We start from the raw sequence: 18,618 nt of genomic DNA on the forward strand, positions 1-18,618 counted from the left end.
GCGAGCATCGGATATTCTGTTTCGAAAATTTTAAACACGTGTCACGCCGAAATGATGATGAGTATCAAGCCAAAATGACATTGGCAGTATCCGATGTTCCGGTCCTTGAAGAGAGGCCTTTTCCAAGGCTGCATCCGTGTATATCCGTCGTGAAAATGTCATTGCACGTGCGGGATTGCGAAAAATATCGTGTTTACATTGCATTGGGAAAAAATTGTAGCGTATAGAGGGTGTTTCATTATTGGTGGTCCCCCCTTTGAGGCAGAAACACCTGAGAATTGGCAAAAAGGGTTGTCAATTAGATTCTTCGACTTTATTCAACAATATACAGGTTTAATTTGCTATAAGAAATTTTAGGATATACAGGACGTACCAGAGTGACACTGCTGTTACAGTTAAAGCACCTTGGAATTATCAAAGAGAGTTATAGGTTAAATTCTGTGGCTATACTCAATAATGTGGAAGCTTGATTTATTGCTAAAAATAGTACATTACTACTGATATAAATGTATCATATAAAAAGTAGCAAAAGAGGTTATGTTGCTTGATGTATTAAAAGATTTGCAGTTCAGTCTCCATAAATATGTTCAAAATCAATGTTATCGGTGAGGATTTAATTTATCACCGGAAATGAATACTGACTAATGGATTCAAGCTTTTCAATAGTGTAAATACATCTGTTTAAATACGTCAAAGTGACGTCAGGTGTTCTTTAAATCGCACGTCACTGGATATCAAAATACGATGGCATGATTGATACGATGACGCCATCGAAATACTTACAGCGTCTACAACATCAAATGCTGGAATTCCTTGGGGAAACTTTACTGTCGCAGATGCCGCAATCACTCTTTTAGACAGTTATTTATATCGATTTGGGAGGAACATTTTTATGTGTGAAATAATAGCTACTTTAAGTAAAACAGCTTTGGTAAGTAGATTGCGAGGTTATATCTTTCTTGTTAGGAATATAGAATCACTTTTCCTGATTTGAATAGACAGTATTATTTTAATGTGGGAAGTTTTGCAAAGGCTAAATCTTTATAAAGGCTGATTTCTAATTTCTCGTGAAAATTGTAGAAAATTGCAATCAATATTTTAAATAATCTAGTTCTAAATAGTCTCTATGTGTTATGTTGGCACTACTAAGCTGTTTTAAGGAATCCCCTCATTTTAAATAAAATGAACTCTATATAGTATACAATTCCTTCTTCTCGAACTATTTAAGTTTTGCATATTTTTCTTCAATGTTTTAAGAATTTTGTCTCATTACCCGAATCAAGAAGTTTAACTCAAAAGTAATGCATACATAAATTTAACCTCAAAATTTAAAAAAACTAGCTAGCCAAACTCTTTAATCAGCCTTTTCCACTCAAAATATACGGTGTACTAAAAATATGGAGCATTTTGGCAGAAATATTGAATGAAATTACAGATGTTAACATAGGTTTGGATAATATCAGATGGTGAAGAGATACACAATATCAGGATACTTGTAACAGACACTGTTACTTTGAGTTTTGCAAGAAGGACGGAAGAAAGGTGATCTTTCAGATTTGGCACTCTACGACCTCCTAGCACGTATATACCGGGTGTTCTAAATGCAACTCTATTTTCGTTGAGGTGTACTGCTCGACTCGGCTACGCAGATCGCGATGAGGTGTATTTATTTTCAATTCGGCCACGGCCAGATTGTCGTGCGGGGTTTTAATAGAGTCCCATGATGCATCTCTACTGTCACTTGAGCTGCCTCTGTCTTCACTGTCTAAAATTTCCTTTTACATAAAACAGCGAATCGTCACCACACAAAGCAAGGAAAACAATTTGCATAAATTTTGAAATCAGTGAAAATGTGTTTCCCATATTTTTTTAAGAAGTCACTTCATGATCGTAAATACACTGAGGTCATATATATCATTGAACATGACTTTTCTCAATGTCGAAGCACCTCAAATCTATTTTAACTGCTGCATAATGAGAGTTCTACCTAGAAACAATATTTCGTGTTAATATTTATATTACCTTTCGCACGTGTATGACATTCACAGTGGCTGTTCCACGTCTGCCAAGAACATTTTCCATTTCTCTAGAGAAAAACCTAGTGACGTTCAGCTAAGATTGACGATTCCTGTCAATTTTCATCGAGAAGTGAAAATCAGCAGGTATTTCACGTTGCACAAGAGATGGTTTCCTGTTGGCGCGTTAATAGTTCGCTTTAGTTACTGGTACAGAGTAGTACGTGGTAAGAACGACGATTACGAAAGTTAGTTGCAAATTATTGTAACAGAATCTTACGAAAAACAGGGAAAAAGAACATACAATAACTAAAAAATCAATTTAAAAAAATGATATATTGCATTAACTCATCTTACTTGGCACTTAATTTGCAAAATACACAAATTTTTAAGAGCAGTAGGCAGTACTTTTCAAGCATATTTCACTGATTTATAAATAACAGGATTATAGGATCGATGACAAAACTTGACATATCTGAGGAAACTATTAATCGCGTGAAATCCAATCGAGAACCCTTTTATTTCGTTCTCTGGCTCAGTTTCCATTGCGTGACTGTTGAGAATTCTCCTGGGACATAAATGAGTGGAAATGAAACCCATAAAGGGTGGCCATATTTTTCCAAATGAAAATAGAATAAATTCAACAGACAAATATTTCCCCAAAATAAAATGAAATTAATTGTACAATAATTTATATTTCATTGGAATTACTAATATTTGTATTATAATAGAAAACAGCTCGTAAACCCATGGACATTCCAACCATCCTGATTCTCAGCGCTTGACCCAATTCCCAGCTCCACGTTTCAGTCCCGTTTCAAATTTAGCTGTACTACGTTTCGCATCACCCACATCTTTGCCATTGTATACAGGGCGGAATATTTGGTTGGCTGTAATTTTTCAGTAAAATATTCTGTCGTGCACCGTGTTACCCTCTTTTAATAATTTTACATGAGCCTTGGGTGACAAGGACATGGGCCATTTTTGTGCTCTGGTCATGAATAATACCACTGTCCTGCTATAATAATTTGATTCTTGATACTGTATTTTATAAATGGTTTTTCATCGAAATTTTTTAAATCCTACTTCTTAGAGAAATCTATTTACAAAAATGGTACAAATTGGTACACTAAATTAATTTCATTTAAACCAGCAAAGCAATTTGGAAAAGATTTTCACTCATTTTCTAAATGGTAAATTTGATGGCACTTGCTACTTCATTTGGGAGCCATTCTGATTTATCATATTTTTCTTAATTACTGTAAGACAAAAATAAAAGTCCTCGTGTCCTGTTAACTAATTCTTCTCCTTGTTAGCTCGTTATTAGTGTTAAACTAATCAAAACTGATTCCATTTTCATCACCTCGGCGAAGATCAAGGCATCGAGGCCGCGAGCTTTAAAAATCGCGCGCTAAGAAAGCTCGCGTGGGAGTGTCTGAATTGCGAAAGAGGATGAATGAGACAGTTAGTTAAAATTGAACTCATGACGAAGGAGCTCGCATCGCAGATCGTGGAATCGCTTCGCGACCACAGCAAAACAAACGCGGCGCATGGTGACCTACGTGTCCGCCATTTTGGTCTAATTTTACAGTATTCCCATTCTGGAATCGCTTCCAACCTCCACTTCAACATACAATGACGATTGTTACACTTTTATCTTAAAATCCACATATCACGAGCCATACCATATTTGTGTAGAATCTACTGTCCTCATATACTGGGTGTCTCAAAAATATTGATACAAAAATACAACAGTGTTTAGTCTGAGAATCAACTCATATTTTCTTCTACAGTTCCTACTTTAGAAGAAGAGTTTGTGCACTATCATGCATAAGTATTTGAACAGTTCCACATTATTGAAATATGTAAAATACAACAAGTAGCCTGTGATACAATTTTAGCTATAAATCTCATCTCAGAGAATTATATAAGGCTTACAAATACTGATGAGAATAGCATTTAATAACAGTTAGTATAATTAAAAAAGTGTAGTTTCATGTACTTCTAATAACGTGAAACTGTCCAAATATTTCTGCACGGTGATATGTGTCGCAGGTGGATTTAGAATCATTTATTCAGCGAGTGTCACGAGCGTAGCACCTGGATTTTCGTTCTCCAAGAATTAGAAACGTCCCAGGGGCGCTTGAATAGCGCGAAAATCAATATGAAGCGCGGTGTTCGCCCCGTAAAGCTCGTCGGAGGACGCTGATCCCCGAGTAAATTGAAACTTATGAGTTTTCCAACCGTCGGGCCCTCGGGTTCCTCTTCTTGCTCCGACGCCCCGCCATTCTTCTTCGCCGTTAAGGAGACCTCGTCTCCTTGGTAACTGATACGCCTTATTAGCTGCTCTCCTCACCTTACGAGCCTCAGGAGGATCATGCGCTCACCGTCCTCTGCTCCACCGATCCTCAGTTTCTTGCGCAGTAACTGACCTCTATGCCCTCTCTTCGACACCTTCCTCGCTGGCAGCTTTTATACGTTCGGCGTTCATCGCCTTCCAGGGGATCAGAAATTGCCTTTGACATAAGTGTCTATTTCAGTTTGGCACTTACGAAAATTTGAAAATTAAGTGGCCTCTTCTTTCGAAATGAGAGATTTGATATTTAGGGTTCTTTAGTTAGGTATTTCTTCAAATTAGGAGAAGCGTTTTTTAGAGAGAAAAGAAATTATGTGTCACAGGTTAATCATTTTTCTGTAAAAAACTGACAGAGTTTTGGCCAATAAGGCAGCTTGTAGGTACGTCGAGGAGCGGAGCATTCCCCCACTTTGCCTCCTAGAGTGCGCTGCGTGGAGGGGACGACATAACCTACTCTGCATTTGCGAGCGGAATATAAATTTTTTCTCCATACTTCAATAATTCCTTTTTTTCCCCAAAAAGCTCGTGACACACTTGTTTTTTACAATTTCTTTTCTTCTGTCAAGTAAAATGTTCAGAAAATTTGTATTTCAAGTTCCAAAGTTTAAAAGTTTGAATTAAGTTGAAGTTTTCAACTCATGTCAAATAGAGATTCATGAACGAACCCATTTGCACTTTTTTCTTCCACATTCAGTCGAGAATTGCCACGTCGAAGGCAGAATAGAACATTCAAAGATATTTAGGCGATTTGGGTGGGCTACCGTGGCTCGTCGCACTCATTCATGAAAATTTCGTGACCACAGGCCATTCTACGGCACCTTGGGCATCCCGTGAGCTCACAATTGGCGACAATGCCCCACGTGAATGGACAATGCACGAAAAATACAAATATTTTGGGTAGACACGATTTCACGCGACAACGCCCCCCTGTGACACCACGGAATCGTTTCCCATTTTCGGTGGCTGCAGCTGAAAAAATTCATCGTGTGGCTCTAGTGTGTCCTTGTTAATAGCAGGATTACAGGATCGATACCTCCTTCGATATGTAAGGTGGATTGGGTTTACGAAAAGAATTTCCTCGAATTTTCGAAGTGGGACATAAAAACATCTCAGAATATGTACTCTTGAAAGCAAATTTATTTTTTCTTACTATAGGAAATAGAATACACAAACTTTATTGGATAAATGTAATTAACAAAAAATGAAACATGCTGTAAGTACACTTATTAATGAAAAATTGAAGATGCTCCAGGGAATAGATTATCAATAGAAATTATTGTTAACACTAAAGAAAGAACCCAGTTGACCTCATATAAGGCAGGCAAGACAGAGATCTTTGGACCACCTGGTCCCCCATAAACCAGAATTTGTCAGCGCTCCCTTCGTGCTCCTTTCCAGCAGCGCTGTCGACTTTCGGACGAGCACAGAGATTCCCGAAATTTCACGCCCATTACCATTGTCAATGGGCAGATGCCACGTAGGGCGCGAGTCACTCGCACCTTTCGGCGCATTCTTCCGAGTCAACCTTAATATGTCGAACGACTGATTGTGAGATCGAAGGTGTTGCTCCTGGCTATTCAACTCACACGTGATGTAGAGTGTCTTCTAAAGCACTATGTGGTATTCTAGTGGTCGAGTTTTTCGTTGGGAAGCTGCAGCACCCTTTGTAATAAAAGTACAATAATTTTTGTAATGTATACAGGACGTATCACATTACATGGCCAACTCAATTAGTTTCATTATTAGAGGACTGATTATATTTTTTTCCATATGGGTTTTTGAAGAATCTCTAAGTGCAGGACCTTTAATTTTTTCTATGTCTCTTCTTTTAAGTAAATTTTTAAGTAAATTTCTATGCACAATCATACATTTTTTTGTGTTCTCTGCTAAGTGCATTTTCTATTTGGTTACTCTAGTAGTTATTTGTACAGTACACAAAGGTTACTATGTAATATTTATATCCGCCACCTTGTGGTTCCCACGTGATCTCTCAAATCAAAATGGCCGCCATCTTAACCTTAAATTGAAGTCGCAAGACTCGACCCCTTCTCTCCGTCAAAGATTTACGCACCCTCTTCGAAGGCTCAAGCAACGTATAAATTGTGACGCGCAGTCACGATTCGTAATCGACAGCGGTCAATTTAAAAAGGCCTCGTTAGCCAGCCCATTGTGCCTGGCTCGGGCCACGCACCATTTTTATCGAGCATTTAATTAAACGTCATCAATCTTTATTAGCCTTCGAGGCTTCATATCGACAGCGCGGCGTTAACCAGAGCCCCCCGTGGAACCATCCCCCCTGCCGCCCCTCGTAGCCATGAATACGTTTATGGGCCCCAGAGGGGGAACCCCTGGCGAGCGTTCGAAACTCGCTAAGACAATATCCGCTCCTCCTCGTTCCGCACGCGTCCTGTACGCGTCGCCCGAGGATTATCCTGTCGACCGTCGTTGTCTACATTATTTGACGACATTATTCCCGCCACCCCGAAAACGATCCCCCGCGCGTCTTCGCGCTGAAGCTCCTCGCCGTCACTTTTAACCCCGCTTTCTTTTAACGTCCTTCCATTCGGCTTTATTGGACGTCCTTGCAAACAGATTCTAACTGACGACGATACCCCTTCAACCCTCTTCTCATGTCTCATTTATCGCCGCCTTTGATTGCGGTATTCGGGGCGGTTCAAATTACTTTCGATGACTTTGGACATCGTTGAGGACGGAGTGGGACTTTGATTGAGACTGGCATTGTTGGTTTTGGTGGGTTTCTTTTTCATGCTGGTAGTACTGTTATGCTAGGGATTTTATGAAATTTTAGTGTTAGTTTGTTAAGTCGGGAGATATTTTGATTTGAATATTGATTTTGGTTGAATTTTGAAGATATGTTTGCTATGTTTTGGTGGTTCTTGGGTTTATTTGTTGGGTATATAACAATTTTTAGGTTAGGATTCAGTCACCAATTACTAGTAGAACATTAATATTAATACTGGTTCTTATTTTCGAAATCCTGCTTATATCTAACCTCAAAAATACCCAAAAATTGTGCATAAATATTTTTCATTCCTTTTTTTTTATAACATTTGGATTAACCTCAGAATGTTATCTCTTACATATACAAAACCTTTTCTCCTCCTCATACAAAATCTTCTTGAAACAGAGTCACAAGCTTATATCGAACACCTACAGCGAATACTCTACCCAAATATAACACGAAATAGAAATACATAGGTCCACGTTAATAATTAATACTTTCAGTGTTAACCATCGCTAAGGGGATGACCGAAATCTCGGAAGCCCTCAGCCCCAGCCAATAAAGATTTCAGAACCTCGTACAAGCGCATGTATCAGCGTGATTCGAGTCCCCGCGACATTCATATGTTAATAGGCGATCACCCAACGTCAGACCGCCGAGTCTAATATCGACTAACGTAATCCAGGCTCAAGGCTTCTAAGCCGTAACATATAGTTGGTCTCCTTCTCTCTTTCACCCTTTTCGGGGCGGCGGCGTCGGCGCGCGGCCGTTTCGCCTCTATGACAAGTATATTACTCCCTGCGTTTATATCAATTAGCCTGTGACGTCTCGGGGGTGTGCTCGCGCTACGAGCACGACGCTAAAAGGGTGGCTGACGATCCCCGAAGAGGGTGCACCGGTGAACACACCTCCTAGGCTACCCTCTTCCCACTTGGGTGGTGGTACACACTGAAAAAATAGTCTATATAACTCTGTTACCGCTTTTCGACTTTGCAGTAGGTATGCGCTATACGCTCGTAGATATCTGTGGCGTATGAATTTTCGTCGGAGGACTTCTTATTATTTTCTTTGCCTATTTTGGATTGGACGAGACATGTAGAAATTATAAGTGAATTAAGTAATCAGAGAAATGTTGTTCCTATGCTGTGTGAGCTCGTTGCTGACTGAGTAGCAATTAGAAAGAAATGTCAAAGAATTTTTACTGATAGAGATATAAAAACATCGATAGAGGTAAGAGAGTTTCATCTTCACTCGCTATAGCCTCGCGACTCAGTGTAAGCAATGAACTCACCTAATCCATCTGCCGACTCATTTTCCTTTCACCATTATCAATGCAGAAACAAGCCAAAGAACCTAAAACTTTCTGCTATAAACTCGAACATCTCGAACTCCATCCTCATTTTTATCATCATTCCCAAATATCGCAAAGATCAGTTAGGCTCCACTTCTAGAGGCTCGATGCATCCTCCGAAAAATCACTGTGTACTTAGGACAATTCCCCCTCCCTTCGACCCCGTCCCTCCTCGAAAGGGCGAAAGTCAGGCGGGCGATAAATCAAAAAATTTTTAGCCAGCTGTAGCGCTAGCAGGCCGATTGCGTGTCGCAGGCATTGTAGTCGACGCGGTCGTTTAAATCCATTTAAGGGCACCATAATGGTGACACGCGGTCCAGGGGGTGAGGTGGGGTGCAGAAGGGGAGGGCCATGCGATTTTCCAGGATCTCCAGGAGAGAAAAACGCCAGAGTCCTGTACCGACAAGGCGTGTCCCGTGTTTCCGTCACCTCTCCCGACCCATTTCTCCTTTTTTCCGCTTCCCTCCCCATCGTCCCCCCCACCCCCTTTTCCGCCTTTCGAAGAAGAGATCGATGGTCGTCGGGGCATTCACGAAATTTGTCCGCTCTGATCGTGTTCGATTCGAAGGATGCCCTGTGGATTGGGTTTTTGGGGCGATTTTTGGCGAGCTACTTTCGCCCTGTGATCGATTGCTGGTTTTGCTGTCGAAGTATTTTGGGGAGATTAAGGGTAACGGGTTTGGATAATTGGTCATGCGAGATGGTTCGAAGGATTGGTGGTCTGGGGACGTTTGGAAGGGGTGATTAGGGCTTTTTGGTTGCTCTGGTTTTGGAGTGTGGGTCAGTGGGAGATTGCGTTGGATCTTGATGACTGCAAGAGGGTTAATTACTAAGAATCTGTTCATATTTTAATCCTTAGCTACTATAGCACTCGAAGGCGAATGGTTTTCAGCGAACGCGGGAGACAAGTGCAGGATCATTTTGACCTATATGGTTTAGATATTTGATAATTTGAATATTCCAGAATGCTCACGTATAATATGTCTAGTATTGTAGAAAATTGCCTACGTATCAATATATTAGGATCTACCAGCCCATTTTGAAGAAAAATGGTCATTTGATTTTCGGTGGAGGAACAAGAATCCGATTGGGGGCGACGCCAATAAAGCTGCAATACGATCTCCGAGGGACTGAACGGTGCACTTTTCCAAATGAAAACATAAAACCAGTTGTTGTCGATTTAACGCTCGGCCAACTGTGTGATTTCGCCTCGTTGTGTACTCGGCGAATTAAGATCGAATCGTAGGAGAATCACGGCGAACCACGATCAGGATCGCCTTTAAAGTCCCTCTTTAAAATCGCGCGACTGTTTGCTCGATCTCTGGGGTACTGCACCCCTTATTAGGATAAGTGATACGAAAGTAAATGTGGTGCGCGATTTTGGCTTACCAAATTGTACGGGGTGTCATCGAGTCATCCCCTCTAGAATCGTGCCAATAGTTCACTGACACCCTGTATATGGTAATTCTTAATCACATATGAAGGGGTTGGAAAAAGGGGTTAGCCCTGGGTTAGGTAATTTAGATGCATTTTAGTAGGGAAAATATTAAAAAAAGAAAAAAGGGAGATGTTATACATATATCTTTTTCCTATTTTTTGAAAAGTTATATAATTTTCTTATACTATAACATATAGTGTAGGCTAAGATTAAAGCTTTTTCTGTTTTCTGAAAAGTTATATAACTTCCTTATATCATAACATGTAGTGTAGACCCAGCTTAAGGTGAGAGAAGTCTAGAGAAAGGTTAAAAAATGCTTTAAGCTGGGTCTGCACTACATGGCATACAAAAAACTCTTTAGAAAACAGAAAAAAGACACATATATAACATTTCTTTTTCTTGTTTTCTGAAAAGTTACATAACTTCCTCATACTATAACACCTAGCGGAGACCCAGCTTTAAAGTCTTATTTCCACCTTGGAGGAATTCTGCTAGCCAAGCAGGCTCGATCAGCGATATCGCCTTTTATTTAGAACAAAGGCATATGTGTAACATTTCTGTTTTCTGTTTTCTGAAAAGTTATATAAAATTCCTTAAGGTGGGTCTACACTACGTGTTATATAACAAAGTTATATAACTTTTCAGAGAACAGAAAAGAGACATACGTATAACATTTCTCTTTCCTGTTTTCTGAAAGGTTATATAACTTTGTTATATAACACGTAGCGTAGACCCACCTTTATACTATAACACCTAACGCAGACCCAGCTTTAAACTCTTATTTCCATCTTGGAGGAATTCTGCTAATCAAGCAGGCTCGACCAGCGACATCACATTCTACTTAGAACAAAGGCAAATGTGTAACATTTCTCTTTTCTGTTTTCTGAAAAGTTATATAACTTCCTTAAGGTGGGTCTACACTACGTGTTATACAACAAAGTTATATAACTTTCTAGAGAACAGAAAAGAGACATACGTATAACATTTCTCTTTCCTGTTCTCTGAAAGGTTATATAACTTTGTTATATAACACGTAGTGTAGACCCACCTTTATACTATAACACCTAACGCAGACCCAGCTTTAAACTCTTATTTCCACCTTGGAGGAATTCTGCTAACCAAGCAGGCTCGACCAGCGACATCACATTCTACTTAGAACAAAGGCATATATGTAACATTTCTCTTTTCTGTTTTCTGAAAAGTTATATAACTTCCTTAAGGTGGGTCTACACTACGTGTTATACAACAAAGTTATATAACTTTCTAGAGAACAGAAAAGGGACATACGTATAACATTTCTCTTTCCTGTTCTCTGAAAGGTTATATAACTTTGTTATATAACACGTAGTGTAGACCCACCTTTATACTATAACACCTAACGCAGACCCAGCTTTAAACTCTTATTTCCACCTTGGAGGAATTCTGCTAGCCAAGCAGGCTCGATCAGCGATATCGCCTTCTACTTAACAGGATCTGGTCCATTGGCAGCAATGCCAATCGACGCGCGTAACCGACAATGCCGAAATTTTCCGCGTTTAAATGGCATTTCCTTCGGAATCGCCGCTTTTCAGCTTGCCACCCCTTAAACTGCGGACAATACCGAACGGGCGTACCGCCCATGACAATGGGGAAACATCCGGCCAATTGTCGCGCCTACCGTCTACCATACCCCCAGCGTGTAATTGTGGTCATGTTAGGATTCGCCTTGTAGCCGTGCGTCGATGACGTGCACGCTTTTCTTTTTCGACGCTACGTTGGGAGAGGATCCTGGGCCTTACCTGACGCTTGGGGACCGAGTCGAAGTCACGAGGAGGAAACAGGAAGGGAGGGTGAAGGGGGCTGGGATGTTAGAGTGGTGGGATTTTGGGAAGCTTGCAAATTTTGGAAAAATTAGTGGTGGCGTTCATAAGGACTTCTTGAGTATGTTTTTGTAATGGTAAGTGGATGGAGGTTGGTGGATTTGGCGTTATGGGGGTTGCTAGTTGAGGTTAAGTTTGTTAGAGTCTGTGGAGAAACTTGTGTGAAGTAATTTTTTATATTGTTATTAATTATAATTATTGTTACTGTTATGTAATTTTTGCTGTAAATTTTATATGGAATTTTTGATTTCTTTGAAGGCAGTAGCAATGGTAATTCCAAGAATAAAGAGTTACACCAAAATGATACCATTTGTTGCCCGTTTTTGGTTCACGATTTCGGAACTGAATTTTATGCCAAGTGTTAGTTTATGGCAAGACAAAAATCGAAATTAATAAAAATAAAAAATATCGATATAGTGTGTATATTAATATCATATGTCATCCTTTATATTAAATCGGTCATTGAAAATCCAAACTCAAATTAGTTATTAGTAATCAGAAAAATCATATGCGCTGACGCATCAGTGAATTTTATCAACGTTGATCTCTCATATCTCAGAAATCAATGGTCAGTTCGATTAAAAATTTTACAGAGATTAATGCCACATCATACATTAACAATTTGCATAAAATTCGGTTCCAAAATTGTTGGACTAAAAACGAGCGATTTTTAGGGTTATCTTTCTAATTCACTTTGAAGCTCTTATATGGTCAATACATATTTAATACTGTAGTGTGTGAGGTGGCCTTCAAGATCTAACAATTCATAAAAGCTTGCCTGTAGACAAAATTTCTGAAAGCTTCAATTATTACCAATTTGCCACAGTATGGTTAGATATTCTCCGAAGCACCAAGTGAATATAAAAATATTTTTCGTATATCCTATAACGTACCCATAAAGCACAGGCCCATATAAATTCTAATAAACGTTCATTTTGCGCTGAAAGAGAATCCATTAGTTTACCCATACTTCAATAATCAATTATTAGAGAATTCAGCTGCCGAATATTCGACAGAAATTCGATTAATCCATACCTCGTTTGGAAAAAGTCGAATTCCCCTGAAGAGAGGAAATGATGATTTGCACTGGCTCCGCTAGTTTCGAGACAATGGCTGGAATGTAGGACGAGCTTCCATGTCGGCTATTACCGACGCATCCGGTTACACAAACTAGCACTTTACGCGGCATAACGCTGACACGGTGCGTTTAGATCGGATCTTCTATAAGAGAACCACCCCTTCGTCCCCTTTTGGATTACGCGCGATCCAAATATAATTAGTCGAACTGCGTTCCATCAAATGTTATAAATAACGATATTTCTAATACAGAAACAGATTATTTCTGTCGTAAATCTAGCTAATCGTCATTTTCCTGACCTGATGAAAATATCCCACAATAAAATGAGAATATTAAAATGATAATTGCAATCTAACATTTTATAATGCATTTAATTGTGCATCTACTTTTGCACATACATAATTATACATTTAATTTTGCATTTAATTGTGCATCTAACTTTATATCTAATTTTGCATGTAATTTTGCATTTAATTATATAAATGTAAAAGAACGTAAATATTAAACCTTTTTTTGACTCACATTTGTATATCTACGCAGCGATCTATTGACTAGTTCCTTCCTCGAAATTGGCGCGAAATTTAAGATGAAAATCGGCGAGCACAATGGCTGTCAGGTTTTGAACTGTTACAGCAAAACCTGGGAGAAATGTGAGCTCGATAAAGGGAAAGAACAACGATAGGAAATCCACTAAACCGTGGCTTGATATATTTTTATGATAGCAGCCGCATCGGCTGGCTTCGATCCAACCGCCGATATCGTTAACAGCCTTCTCACTGTTGCTGCTCGATTTTCTCGTCACCACGCCCGATACTCTTTATTTTCTCGTCCCAATTTTCGTGGTAATTTCCAGCTGGACTATTCTTGTAACCCGACACAAATTCACGGGGAAAAAAAATTTAGATGCCTCAGAAACTGGGGAAATCGATCACAGTGACAATTAACCGGGGTATTTAGAAGACTGGGAAAATAATTACAAATAAGGAAACTTTTGAAATTACATATGTTAAACTTTAATATAGAAGATGTCTCGTAACAAGTAGGCAATACTTCAGGGACTGATTCAGAACCTAAAAATAATGAAAAAAGGTCACACAGACATATGTCCTACTTGACCTTGTTTACGATATATACGAAAATACTTAAAATCCTTAATGTATGCAAGGCCTGTTAAAAGTGGCGAAATGCTCTGATATAAAATTGAACGAAGGTTTAAACGAATTCAGGGATCATCAAGGAGTATCGGAAGAATAGTCACATCGATGATGAGGCGTTTCCAAACATGCATTGAGACGCAAGGTACATAATTCTTTTGAGGATCTCCTATGAAGACAATCAGATACCAAAAATTGCTATATCTCGTAAACAAGATCAAATAAGACATATATTTTTGTGAACTTTTTTTTAGGTGCTGATGCAGCCCCTGAAATATTGCCCACTTACTACGAGACACTGTAGATTTTCGAAATTTTGGGCTGAAGCTGTGAGTTACAGGTTTCTGGTTCGAGATTTTAAATTTAGAGTTTTTTAAGACTTCGAGAGATTTTTGATTTTTATGATTTTTAATTTCTATGACTTCTAAGATTGCTGACAGTTATTGCTGGGGACATTTATCCTCTTCTTTCTGTTTTAAAGGAAATGGCTAATTCAGTGAAATTGTAATGTTTTTTATGTAGTTTCTATTAAATTTTGATCGAAGTTGATTTTTCGGGAAGGGTTCTTCCTTAGTGGATACTTCTGGACGATAGTTTAACCCTGCACAGTGCCTCTTCCGCGTTCGTCGGAAGCTTTCACCGACGGCTCCTGAACTAGATCTTAAAAGGTCTCAGCGTCGATGAAAGCACCTCCTCACCGACTAATTAGTTGCAACAGGAGGTTGCATTCATTCCCTAAGATACGCCTGTTGCACTATGACCCTTATCCCATCCCAAAAACGTGACTCGTTCTTAACAAAAATAATTGGTCTCAGACAAACAATATTTTGGAATTTATTAGGAAGCCTGCTAGGTGATACACAATTTTTGCATTCATATTCCCCATCTTCATTATGAATTCTTTCACATGCACTGTGCTGTATTTAATTTTCCCCTGAGTACCTCTAATTTAAATAGAAAATACAAATATTATTTTAAAAACTTAAAATGAGTCCCATATTCAGACACAAGTTTAAAAAACACTAAAATCTACCCCTTATTATAATTATGTCAATATCAAGGATTGAGGGGCTAGGTGCAGAAACCAGTCAGATCCAAATTTTGCAGTATTAAAAAAATCTACTAAACACTGAAATACTTACATAAAAATTCCCAGAAAAGATCATTTTTGCTAAAAACTGAAGCTTTCAATTTCTGCACCTTTAAATCTTCTTGGATAATTAATTCCCAATTTTATTCCTCCTTTTTCCATGCCTCGTAATTTCGATTCACAAAACAGCCTGTATTCTTTACTTAGCCCAGAAGATTCCACGTTCGCGAAATCGTGGACCAAAAACTCCTCGCAAGAGCGTCGATTACCACGAGTCCTCACACCTCGGTTCCGTCTCCCTCCACCAAGTCTTTCTCTCATTCTTTTTTCTCCCCTGAAACCCTCAGGAAGGAGGGGTGTGCTTCGCTGGGTCGTATCGCGCTATCGACCACTGTCGCGAAAGCCACGCCTTTGCCCAGGTGAGCATTCAGGGGGCTGTTTCCACCCCTTCGATCGCGCACACATGGACGGGGACACGTGCGTGTGCACGTTGCCGTATGAACGCGAAGGACAGGGAGGTCGACGCAGGCTATCTGCAGTGAGTGCAGTGTGCCTCGCGGGGATGCACAGACTCTTTTTAATTGATATGTTTATGCATGATGGATTCTGTACTTTGGGCTTGCTGGACACTCTCCTGGGGAGGCTGAGAGGGTTGAGTAAATTCCTAGATTTCTAGGATTTATTTGAGGGAAAATGCTGGTGCATGTTGAGGAATAGGTAAGCTAGATGTCGGTTTATATGTCTTTTATTGTTAGTGATAGTTGTAGGCTTGTGTAGTTGAGAAGGGGTAGGCAGGTACCTAATATAGGAAGTGCTTTTTTATGCTTTTGGGCTAGGGTTTAATAATGGGAAATATATATATGAAATACAAAGGGGTACTTCATCTTCAGATATGTATCTTGAATGGTACTATTTGTGAAACCTTTTTTGTATTTAATTTGACATCAGGTAACCTTGTGGCCTAGGGATCATTTAGATCTTGTGATAGTTTTAGAGGATGTTAGAGGTAACCACTGATTGTTGTTGTATTGTAACCATTGTAACCACTGATAATTGGTGATAGTTTAAAAACTATAAAAACAAGTTTAAAAATGGGAAATACATGTATGAAATACAAAAGGGTACTTCATTTTAAAGTATGTATCCTGAAAGGTACTAATTGTGAAAAGATAAAGATTTTTCATACACTAACAATGAAGATCCAACTCTGAACTCAACACTGACCCACCTGACTAAAACAACCTAAAATTAACTAACTGAATAAATATTCTAGTTTGTTCGAACAATCTTCCATGTGAAAAAACATTTCCATCTGATCAATCTTCAAACACCTCAGAAATTCTCCTAACTTACCAAAGCTGATACTCCCACAGCTGATTATTCTCTAAAAAAGAACTACATTTTCTTATGCATTTATTATCCTCCTCGATTTTCATCTACTTAAATAAAATATTAGGATCTATGCTGTTCCAAAAATGAGTGCTACTTTGGCAGGCAATTTCGTTTCCACGGAGGTCCTCGCGTCCGTACACCGAGCATCCGCGTTTAACAGGCTTATTCACGGAACGCTGAGCGCCTCATTGTGCCTCAATTCGGGTAAACGTCGGCTTACCGCGGGGAATGTGTCTACATCGACGGTGGATTTCCCGTGAACGAATATTTTCGGGCGAAATTGAGCGAGAAATCAATGCATGCGCTAACGCCTCGGCTGAATGTCGTGTTTTCACCAATCCGTCCTCCTGCGGGACAGAAATCCTGCAGGATAATCTCGGCTCACCCCTGCGTGGCCTCCTTGGGGATCGCTTAATGCTCAATACTGCTTGGTTTTTATTTTCTTGGAGTTTCTGGAATATTGTACCTACATATGTCTGTGGTTGTAAGGCAAAGCGACCTATTTGCAAAAAATTCGAATTAAGTTCTTAATTGACGTCTAGAATGTAGAATTTGTATTTTTAGAAATTTTTTCGTCTACAAATAAGGGTCGAAGAAGACAGAAGCTGAAAACTTCAAATTCCAGTATCTGGAGAGCAAAAGTAGGTGACTTATGGTTACGTCATTTTGCCTTACAGTTATAGACACTTTTGGTTCAAAACGGCTTTTTAAAAATTAAGATCGCTGCCAATGTGATAGAATTTTTAGCGAATTTAGCGTGATATTCAAAGTGTTAATATTGTTTTTGTTTGTGGATTAAGTTCGATTGTTTGACTTTGCAACACTCTGTATAAAACATTTTACATATTTTTATTGAAATTACATAATTAGTTCCTCAAAATCTTTGGAACATCAGTCTAATCAATCAAGACAGATAAATTTTGACAGGTTATGTGCAGTCAGAAAGATAAGAATATACAGAGTGTTCAAGAAAATGAACTTCAATAGGTTAGGTTGAAAAGAGTCTTCATCGTAACCTCTCAAGTAAAAATACTGAGACTCTATTTATTTAAAATTCTTCTCTGTTCCCATTTATAGGACATTTTTTCTATTAGGTACTAAGATTTGATCAGTTAGCTTAAAACCCTACATAAATAACCTCATACTGCTTAGGACTCAATTTTCACAGCAAACTAACCTATTATTTTCAGAAATACAAGGTGATCAGTTTAATTAAAAACCCTCTAATGAGTGTTGGCAGCACTTCCAACACTAACAGCATTTACAATAAGCTCTACCAACACTCCAAAAGTTTCCAGTTAAACTGATCACCCTGTACAATATTCTTCCCCATCATATCTACTAAAAATTCCAAAATTCAGAGAATATAGATGTCTTCACACCCTCTTCCACCCCGAACAGCAAAGAAAATGTAGACATCCCCCGCCCTCAGGAATGATCCACAAAATATTGGCACTCCTGTAAATCGTCGTTAAATAGGTGTATCGGGGATCGCGTGTGATTTAAGGGGCATCCAGTGATCGCGATTAAAGGGCCGTGTCGAGCAATACGTTGCTCGGCCACCAGTCGGAACACCCTAATTTCGCGGCTATGTATTCAGCGACCCTCCCACGCCCTATCGGGGCTATTTGGCCCCGTGACAATGGGACGCACACGCGCTCTGGCCATTAACCGATAGTTACGCCGATACACCAGCGTAAAAGGAGCCACGGGACCGTTTGGGAATCAGCGGCGATGACGAGCATCGTGTCATACTGTCACCGTGTTTTCCCGCGATTTTATCACCTTTCTGTGACACTATACACTACCCCTCCCCCTCCATCTTGTTCCTTAAAGCAAGTATATAGGTACTTGAATCTCTATAGCTAGAGAATTTTTACATTTGATTATTTTGTTATGTAAAGGATAGATGCAGTAGAAATATTGGATATTAGTTTGGAGATAGAAAATATAATTTAGGAGTGCTTAGGAAAATCTACTTCTTGTTTAATTATTTTTTTTTTGGTTAGGTTGATGGTAGGTATTGATGATGGGTAATTAAAAGATAATTAAGGTAGAAATATTGGATATTAGTTTTGAGATAGTGAAAAATAATTTAGAATTCCTTAGGATATTCTATTTCTTGTTTAATTATTGTTTAGG

This window comes from Calliopsis andreniformis, chromosome 7 (assembly GCF_051401765.1).
Source record: "Calliopsis andreniformis isolate RMS-2024a chromosome 7, iyCalAndr_principal, whole genome shotgun sequence".
Lineage (NCBI taxonomy): Eukaryota > Metazoa > Arthropoda > Insecta > Hymenoptera > Andrenidae > Calliopsis > Calliopsis andreniformis.